This window comes from Triturus cristatus, chromosome 2_2 (genome assembly GCF_964204655.1).
Source record: "Triturus cristatus chromosome 2_2, aTriCri1.1, whole genome shotgun sequence".
In the NCBI taxonomy this organism is placed as follows: Eukaryota; Metazoa; Chordata; class Amphibia; order Caudata; family Salamandridae; genus Triturus; species Triturus cristatus.
The window spans coordinates 1,025,960,354-1,025,969,777 of NC_140582.1; the positions used below are offsets into that span (position 1 = coordinate 1,025,960,354).

Sequence of the window (9,424 nt, forward strand, 5' to 3'; positions counted from 1 at the left end):
ACAGAGAGGTCTCTCTAGATTCTAGTGTCAGCTAAGTCACCTCTCTCTGTTTCAATGAGCACATATCCTCCCATGTACCTCTAGGTAATCAGAACAAGGGAGAGAGGTATATTTGACCATTTTTGTCAATGCAATACGTCATAAATAATCACCATCATTATTATCAATAGTATGGAAAAAAATCAATAAAAATACCTTGTTTCTCTCAAGGGCCCTGTTGAGGCATGATAAACTTGAATACATTTATAATAAATAGTTGTGTTCCTCCAGGAACCATAGGACCGCTCCAATGCGAGGCAATTAATAAATAGTTAGTGTCCTTCCAGTGCCTATGGAATCCCTATGTGAGGTAGCGGAAGGGTAAGTGCAAATCAAATAAACAAATGAATACATAATTGGTGTCCTCCAGGGCTGATGGGAGCCCTACATGAGGTGGGGTGCAAGTAATCAACCACAAAAACGATGTCCTACAGCCTACTACAATCACCCTCAAGCACAAATAAAAATATCAAGAAATACATAAAAGGAAAAAGGAAAACAATAAAATAAATGAATAAGCTTCTTCTAATTTCAATACTTTTTGAAAATTGAATAAAATTATAAATAATCATGCAAGAAATTGTATTATAATTTGGAGTGGGCCGCTACCCGATAAAAAAAATAACTGTTGTCAGCTGTGAAATCACTAAATTATTCTGAGCTCAACCCCTGGGTGGCTACGACACAGAGCAGACAAACTTAACTTAGGGCAATGTGTAAAGTATTCGAGCAGTATCAAAACAGCATAAAGTCAAAACAGTAAGCAACAAAAATCCCCAATTGAATATGAACAATTGAGTACAATTTAATAAACATGATGTTAACAAAACAACAAAAATACAATAAGGGAACCAGAGAGATGATTTTTTAAAAGTTTTAAGTAGAAATAGTGCCAAAGAGCACAACGCACCAATGATAGTCAATGGTCACAGTTGAACAGGGTACTAAGTGTGATATAACGTGATATGAGGCTGACCGCGATGAAACCCTAGTCAGATACAACAAGTGGACTGGTGCCACTAGAAAGGAAGGAAGTCTAAATTAAATTTATTTTTTAAGTCCCAAGTCAGAAAAATTGACTTTGTTACTTTTTTTAGTTGAAAATTGTCCCCACGCAGGTTGAAACTGAAGTTGTAGCTGCCGCCATAGCAGCGCAGGTCAGATATTGGAAGCAGATTGGTTCTGCTGATGCCCTGGATCTTTTCAATTTTATTTGAAAAATCTTCCTAACACTGAAATGGACTTTGTCATTTTTTTGAAAGAGTAGAAATCTCCGCATGGGGCAAAGCTGAAATTCATTCTGATGCCGTGGAACTACCAGTTGGATACTTTTGGCAGTGGGTACGGATGAAAGGCTGAAGTTCACAAACTTTGTTACGGTGCCCAAAAGGCCACAGGAGTACAGTTCTAAGGCCCCAGGACCACGAGGGAGGATGCCTGGAGACTCTCATGGTATCAAGCAGAGGCCAACAGCAAAGTCTTGTCCAAGTCTAGTTGCTACTGGTTAGCTGTGTTGTAAGAAAGTGTGTTATTCATTCATTTAAATTGTATTTAGATTCAGTAAACCATAAAAGTGCACAATGCAAAGACAATATAGATACTTAAAAACATAAAAGACACAATCACAGGTAATAACAATATGAGTATAAAAGAAATACAATCATAAAACCTAGATTGTTCAAGTGCTGCCACAAAGCTAATATAGAACCAAAGCACCATAAATTCCATAGAAATGGGCTTTAAAGGGTTCGCTATGTCACCCGGAGTGTCTAAATAATCACTAATGAAGGCAGCTCAAGAATACTTATTGAAATAAAGAAAGAAAAACTGTGCACTACAATGGTTAAAAAGAGGCATTTAAAAATGGAGAAATAGATTTCCAATATTAATATGCTTATAAATAAGATTGCCTACCCAGCTCTTCTCTGTTTATATAGAACCACCTTTGTATTAAACTACCAGTGTCATGGTGTTGATGAAGAGCTGGTTAATTTGTACAGATTAATAACCCCTAAAAACACATTATTTGATCTGTGAGACCATTTGCATTGGAAGAACCACCAAGAATTACCTAACTTTTAGCAAATTAAAATCCAAAGTTAAAAACCAAGACATCTGTGTGCCGAATTTCAGAGGAAGCTTTTTCTTACATACCATATAGAGAACAGATACCTAGAGACAGAAAACCCCATTGGTAGGAAGGTGTCATATTTCAATATTCTAAGGAATGTTTGGCATCTAGTGATGCCTAGATTTCTGCAAATCTGGACTATCCACTTATGCCTTAGCTTTTTGTAGACTGGGCAGGAGAAAAAGACATGAGAATCAGTTTCTTCTAAAGCTCCACATGAAGGGCATTTCTGATTAAGCTCCCAACTCCCGGCACTAGTAAGAACGCACAATGGCAGGGTACCATGCCTACATTGTTGTTTCCTGGCTAAAACAGGCTGAATCTCATCAAGGAATGTCTCTGCACTATAAACATCTTTAGCCTCAAGAAATCTTTCAGTAACAGAGCCCACAGTTACACCTATCAATAAAGAAGAACGGTTGAACTCCCTAAAACTATCCACAAGTTTCTTCCTGGATATTCCTAATACTGCTATGGCTGGATCGCTCCATAACGGAGCAACTAGAATGCTGAACAGAGTATCCCTGATATAAGAAAGCCAAAGTAAACTATTTGCCCCAGGTATTTCCAATATTTCCTCCACAGCAAGTTTATTTGACATCAGCTCAGGGGTGGTTGAGATTCTCCTCAAAAAGAGTAGAGGTCTTACGCCTATTCCCTCCATGGTAGGTCTCAAGCCTAGATCTAATTGAGAGGGGTGAGAACCCCACTCAAGTAATAAACACAATACTTCTCAGGGTGAACCGCAAAAGTCACAAGATAAACCTCTGCTTAACTCTAGTAGCTTGGCACAAAGAAGTCAGGCTTTGCTTAGAGTCAATGTGTGCAGTATTTATGCAGCATTCAAGAAGGAATAAGGTGAAAACACAATGCAACAAAAATCCTAAACCAATTTAGGAAAATGTTGTTATTTAATAAATAAAATCACACCAAAACATTACAATACAATTAGTAGAACCAGAGTTATAAATCTTTTAAATATAAGGAGAATAGCACCAGAAAGGTATGATGTTCCAGCCTTAAACTGCGGGTATCTGGTCACGGGCTGGATACAGGATTAAATGCGGGCCCTGGGAATTGTACATTTTGTCCATGGAGCACGGGCCGAGCAGTGCTGTGCTGTAAAGCTCTGTGCCATGATACAGCAATCCCAGTGAAGCCACCAATCAGGAGTAGCTAGGTGCTGCGATGCGAGGTACTGCAGGAGTCTGTGCAGCGTTGCATCGGTTCCGGTAAACCTGCTGTCCGGAGCTGCGAGGTGCTGCAATGCGAGGCCATGCGTTGGTCTGCGCCGTGGTGCGTTGGTTTTGTGAAGTTGACCATCATGAGCTGCGAGGTCCTGGGATGCAAAATCTTGCGCCATTTTGCACTGTACTGCATCCCAGTTTGTCTAACTTTCCCCCTTTCCTGTGTCTGGCTCCAAACTGTCTAGGGTAGCAAAGCAAAGAAAGGCCTAGATATGAGGTGCATTTGTCAGTGGCAGGGCAGGGACCTTAGAAGTCAGGATGCGGGTGGCACTGCTCTTAGCCTATCCTTTGAATGTAGGAAGGGATCATTGCAAATCCTGCAGCCATCCTGTTAGGAGTAGGAACACCCTGCACCACACCCAAGGCCTTTTTGTCCCCATGTATGGAAAGAATACACAACCCACCACAGGAGAGCCATTCACACTCATGTGACCCTGGACACTGGCAGAAAGGCACATATGATTTAGACAGAAAAATGCCAACATTCTAAATATGGCTTTTTTATAACAGTAACTTGAAATACAACTTTGCAGTTAAAGAGGATTTTAAATTACAATACACATGAATGGAAGAAGCATTATCTATGTGTTCCCAAACTGAAGCTATTTTCAAGTGTAATAGGGTAGCCTATGTGAGATATGGACTTGCTACAGTGAAAAATTATATTAGGAGTTGTTCACTGTCAGAACATGTAAAACATAAGCAAGTATGTACTACTTTTTAAATATCATGCCCCCTGCCCTATGAGTGCTCAGGGTCTACCTTAGGTGTGACTTATTAGTATTGAAAAGGAAGGTTTAGACCTGGCAAAAGGATTATTTTGCAAGAACGAAATGGCAGTTTAAAATGACACTAAGGGCTGCAGCGTCAATCTTGAAATGTGTTTTACAGGGATACTTTAGTGGGTTGCACAATAAATGCTGCAGCCCCAGGAGCATTTAATGTAAGGCCCTTCTTACATGTAATATCATATTCTAGGGCGTTATGAGTAAATTAAATACTCAAATCAGATGTAAATCCAACAAAAACGGGTCCAGGAAAGGAAGGGAAAAAAATCTTTGTTGTCCCTCTTGAAGCTTGTTCTGCTCCTGTAGCCACACAGCCAACTGACCCTTGGAGTCCACTTTTTTGTCCTGGGTTCTAGTGGGAGCAGGCCTAACCCTACAGGGCTCATCTCAGGTCTCAGACGGCAGGTCCAGTCCTCTTCTGATTTCCACAAGTCCCGAAAGTGCGCTGAAGGGGTCCCACATTTATGTCTGCCATGAGCCAGTGAGTGGCAATAACTCTAGGGCACTATCTAATAAATGAGGTAAACATTCCTGGGGTCAACCCTACTTACTTTTCAAGCAGTTTCTGCTTGCCTTACTGCAAACAGGCCCAAAATGCCAATGTGTCAGGGACTTTTTTCAGGATGGTGAAAGCCGTCAGTCGCTCTAAACTTTGGACTCTGAGGCTTGTGGGTGTGTAGGGGGGTGCCCTATGATACTCGCTAGTGTCCTCCCATCTCTATAACTAAAATCTCCAGTTTGAAGGGGAGTGCACTCTGGTAATCACTGGTGTCCGGCCATTTAGCACTAAAATCGAATTTGAAGCAGGTACTGTAACTACACCAAACAGGGAGGAAGACGTGCGGGAGGACAAGGCAGGGACATACAGCATCCATACAGGACATACAGGAGAATTGTGCTGGCATTCTGTTTTCTTCCTTTCAAGTGCCCTATTGTGTCAAATGTGACTTTACCCTACCTGCAGGCAGGATTTAACACAGAGGTGACAACAGGATTTTCTGCTGAGCTCAGAGAAGTCAGCCATGGCCATTCAGGTTAACCTATCCTGTAGCTCCTGGGAGGAATTTCACACCTCACTCGCAGATGAGGATAGGCTGGGTGTTGGTATAGACTAATGCTAATTAGCCTTCTGAAAGCTCAGACAGATAAACAATAACATTCTAAAAGTTACTTTTCCTTAATATTTATTCAAAACTGACATCACCATTAAACTGAATTTTCAATTCCTACTATAAATAGTAGTTTAATTATTTTTCTGATCCCTTTGCAGAGTTATCAGTATTAGAATTTTAATCAGTAATCTGGTTTTCTACATAGGGCAGCTAGACCTGCCACAGTGAAAACAGCTTTTGGGCCATGGCACTGTAATGACATGGTAATATTAATTTTCCACCTGTCCTGCTATAAATTATCTTGCCCTCTGCCTTGCGGGACACAAGGCCTACATAGGGGTGAATTACTAATATTTAAAAGGCAGATTTTGACAGATCGCGGTGTAGGTTATACACTGTAGTAGTCAGACTATAAAGGGTAACCCATGGGAAAGAACAAAGAAAAAGGGAAACCCAAACGACATTTTTGGATACATGAGCCTGGACTCTTGTATCTATCTACCAACAGGTACATGCAGATTAAAAAAACACTCAATTCGAAATTAATATAAGGACATCCACAAGTCTCTAGTCCAATGAATCAATATATATGTTGCACACAGGTAGTGATAAGGTGAAAAAATAAATTACAAAATATTCCTAAGACCTACAGCAGACTAATTCCCAAAAAGTAAAAAACATAATCATCAGTATGAAAGCAAATCTGAACACACAGGCAATGATAACGTGAAAAAATAAATTACAAAATACACCCAAGACCTACAGCAGACTAATTCGTAAAAAGTAAAAAGCCTCATCATCAGTATGAAAACAAATCTGGACAAATTTCACAGAAAAACACACGGAAAAGGGGGAAAACCTATAAACCCAATGCCTTCGCCATCCAAAAATGTCAGTTATCCCCTGATCACACATAGGCCTGCCTGCACCCTCTATAACTTAAACTCCAGAAAATCAGCACAAAAAAAACCATGAAAAAAGTGGAGCATAAACAGTGGTGCCTGTCAACACAAACTTTTTTCAAAGAACTGCTCTCAACTTACTTGATGTTTCATAAAAAGTAAAGATTCCAGCTTCCTAGGGTGGATGATGCTGTAAAATTGCAAAGTAGCGCTTTCCCTTCAAAATCCAAATCCAAAATGACCAAGGATTAGGCAAATCACAGGGAAGAGTCTTCATGACTAGAACACAAAGTTGATGCTACCTGTACAGTAACACAACAACGAAGGAACCATCCTAGGTTCCACCAAGCTGCACAGCCACATCACTGCCTGAATCCAATGAATTAAATTCATTTGTTTTAACCTTCATTTTCCATTTTTTTCATTAATTTTCATCCTTCTTTCTTTTGTTCAATTCATGTTATTCAATCCATGTTTCAACGTTGGTGTTCAAAAAGGTTCAGAAGCATAAAGTGGGTTCCATATCATGATTTATTTTGTTGTAACAGACCCAATGCATTTCGGGAATGAATTCCCTTCATCGGGGGCATCTAAAAATATAAACAAATATGTATTTGTAACTGTTGTTCACAACCAAGTATTTCACTGAACTTCAAACAATAAATAAATAAAACTCAGGGAAATGTTAGCAATACACTTCTCCATAAAGCGCTACTATTTAATCAGACATGTGTACAAAACAATTGCCTCTTACAAACTATATGCCATCATTTCTATGCCCGCATTTATTCATGTATATTTCACATGTCTCGATCACCCCAAAGTATTGGGTAAGTCCGCCCCTGATTGTGGTTAAAACAGTGCTACTTGTTTAAAGAACCGGAAAATTCAATGAGCTTCTAAACGCTTACCATGGCATGCTGAATGATTTATGAACCTCCATAAACGGTTCCGAAAATAACTTTATCCTATTTAAAATCTCTCTTTCCTCTTCTCCAGCGTGCCAAGGCGCGCGTGTCTTGTTTAAATGAAAACAGAATCTAGTGCTTTCAGAAGCTGTTTTTCTATGTTTCCGCCCTTCTTAACACTCTACAGGTGATTAAATGCGTTCACTCTGTTCCGCCTTCCACAATATTTAAACCAGTATTACTACCGATCCCAGAATGCAATATATCGTATCCCCTTACACCTGGTATGTTACGTAAAACCCGTTGTTTCCCTGACTTTCCCAATTAGGTAATATTTATGAAGATAGAGCCTCTCGCTTCTGAAACAACTTATGTCCGAATTAGTATTGTCCTAGCAATTCCCATCAGAAAGCTTATTCATTGCCTGCATTTTCAGGGTTACTCTCCATGAAATGCTTGTAGACTTAGCTTGTTCATAATTCTCAGTTCGACAGGGAGCCCTGCTTCTGCGCCATCATGTACAGTAACCTCACTCTCTATGGTGGTTCCTCTGTGTAGCACTCAAAATTTATATCAACAGTCTGCCCAGATAAAAAAGTTGATGCAAAATGGCTTTGTGGGCAATTTTAGAGGTGCTGGCTTTTTGGTCACTCATGTTGCTGCTGCGGGATTTGCTGGTGCCGTGAATGGACATCTTGTTTATGATAGGTGGCACAATCTAGGGCATTACAAATAATTTTTGCAAAGTGGAATTCACAAGATTATGCAATATTATGCCAATGTAGCGAAAATTATGCTTGAGCCTAGTTTTGCACCTTGCCCTAAAAACAACAAATAACTGTGAGAGATGTAGGACTTTATAAATATATCAACAAACCGAGTTCACACAAAGGGGTTGATTCTGATCTTAGTCAGAAGGGCTCTGAATCGGATTCGGAATTGCCTAAACCAATCCGGAGACCTTGTTTCCGCCAAATTGTTCACAGTTCAGAACAGCAAGTACAATGCCTGGAAACCATAAGCGCTGACCTAATCAGATCCGGAAGGCATTCAGACAGGTCGAGCTTTTCAGATTCGATTCATACAACTCTATAGACTTGGTTTTCCGAACGAGCGAGTACGATAAATGATTCAGACACCTTTTCCTTTTTGGCTTGACCGGAACAAATCAGCTGCCGGAATCGGTCATTATGGGCCTGTAGCAGGCCCCCTTCACCTTGGGCCTTCCGAATTGGGCCCGTGGGGGTACCCATGGGCCCCCTCTTCCCAACCATGCACAGTGTGGCAGGCACCAAGTGATGCCTGCCACTGGGTGCACGATTATCCCCAATCATCCCTTTTGTCAATGCAAGCCTGTGTACGCGTTCGGTACACAGGCTCCCATTGAAGTCACTAGGAGTCCAACCAAATCGTACCGGATGCTTTCAAATGCATAATACTCGTTCGGTCGGACTCCCCGATCCGAGTCAAATGGAAAGCATTCCTGATCTGGGTCGTTCAGTATGCTTTCCTAACAAGATCGGAATAGGACCCAAATTCTTCAAACTAAATCAAAAGTAGACTAGGCCTGGGAGAATTTTTCAATTTCACCAGAATATCACCGCTCTTGTAATGCAGAATTACGGATAAATTAAAAATCGATCACTCTGCCAGAGATATTAAAAATTATGCAGTGGTTTCTAAAGCTTAAAAACCACTTTAGACCGCTCAGTGCCCTTTGCATACTCTGCAGTGATTAAAACATAATTACTGCAGAGTAGGCAAGGGCACCAAGTGGTATTTAGAGGTTTCTAAACTTTACAAACCACTGCATTTCATACTCTGCATTGATTGAAGGTTTTGCTCTCTGCAGAGTGTGCAAAGGCACCAAGTGGTATTTGACTGTGTTCTTTTCTTAGGCAAAATGCATCTTCACATCCATTTTTGGACACAAGGGTACATATTGCGTTAAGAAAAATGTGCCAAAGGCCCTCCACCCTGTCATGGAATTCAGCAGAATCTGGTCGAATTTTTAAAATAATTCTGCCTTGTTCCAGGGAATCAACCTCTGCACTATACTGCCCACCCCTAATTTAGACACCATAACCCTTCTTTTGCAAAGCCTAAACCATGTTCAAAGCGCTAGATCTCTGATTGCTCTACTCATTGCCCTTTCTCTCACATCTAAGCAGCAATAATAGGCTGTTTAGGATTTTAGGGGGGACCAGGGATAAAACTCTGTGATGTCACTGGAGGTCAAATGGTGTGTGAGGTCACTTCCGCTACCCTTGGTGTTGTGGTGAAGCAACATCTGCAAA

General features: G+C 40.6%; 1 long non-coding RNA gene across 1 annotated transcript; it reads right to left on the reverse strand.

Annotated features, from left to right (window-relative positions):
* Nucleotides 1-896: 896 nt before the first annotated feature.
* LOC146863103 (uncharacterized) lies at nt 897-7,247 on the reverse strand. The gene is made up of 3 exons (XR_014978553.1): nt 7,131-7,247; nt 6,361-6,809; nt 897-1,547 (listed from the first exon to the last, which is right to left on the reverse strand). It is a non-coding gene; the product is annotated as an uncharacterized LOC146863103 (long non-coding RNA).
* Between the last annotated feature and the right edge of the window lie 2,177 nt (nt 7,248-9,424).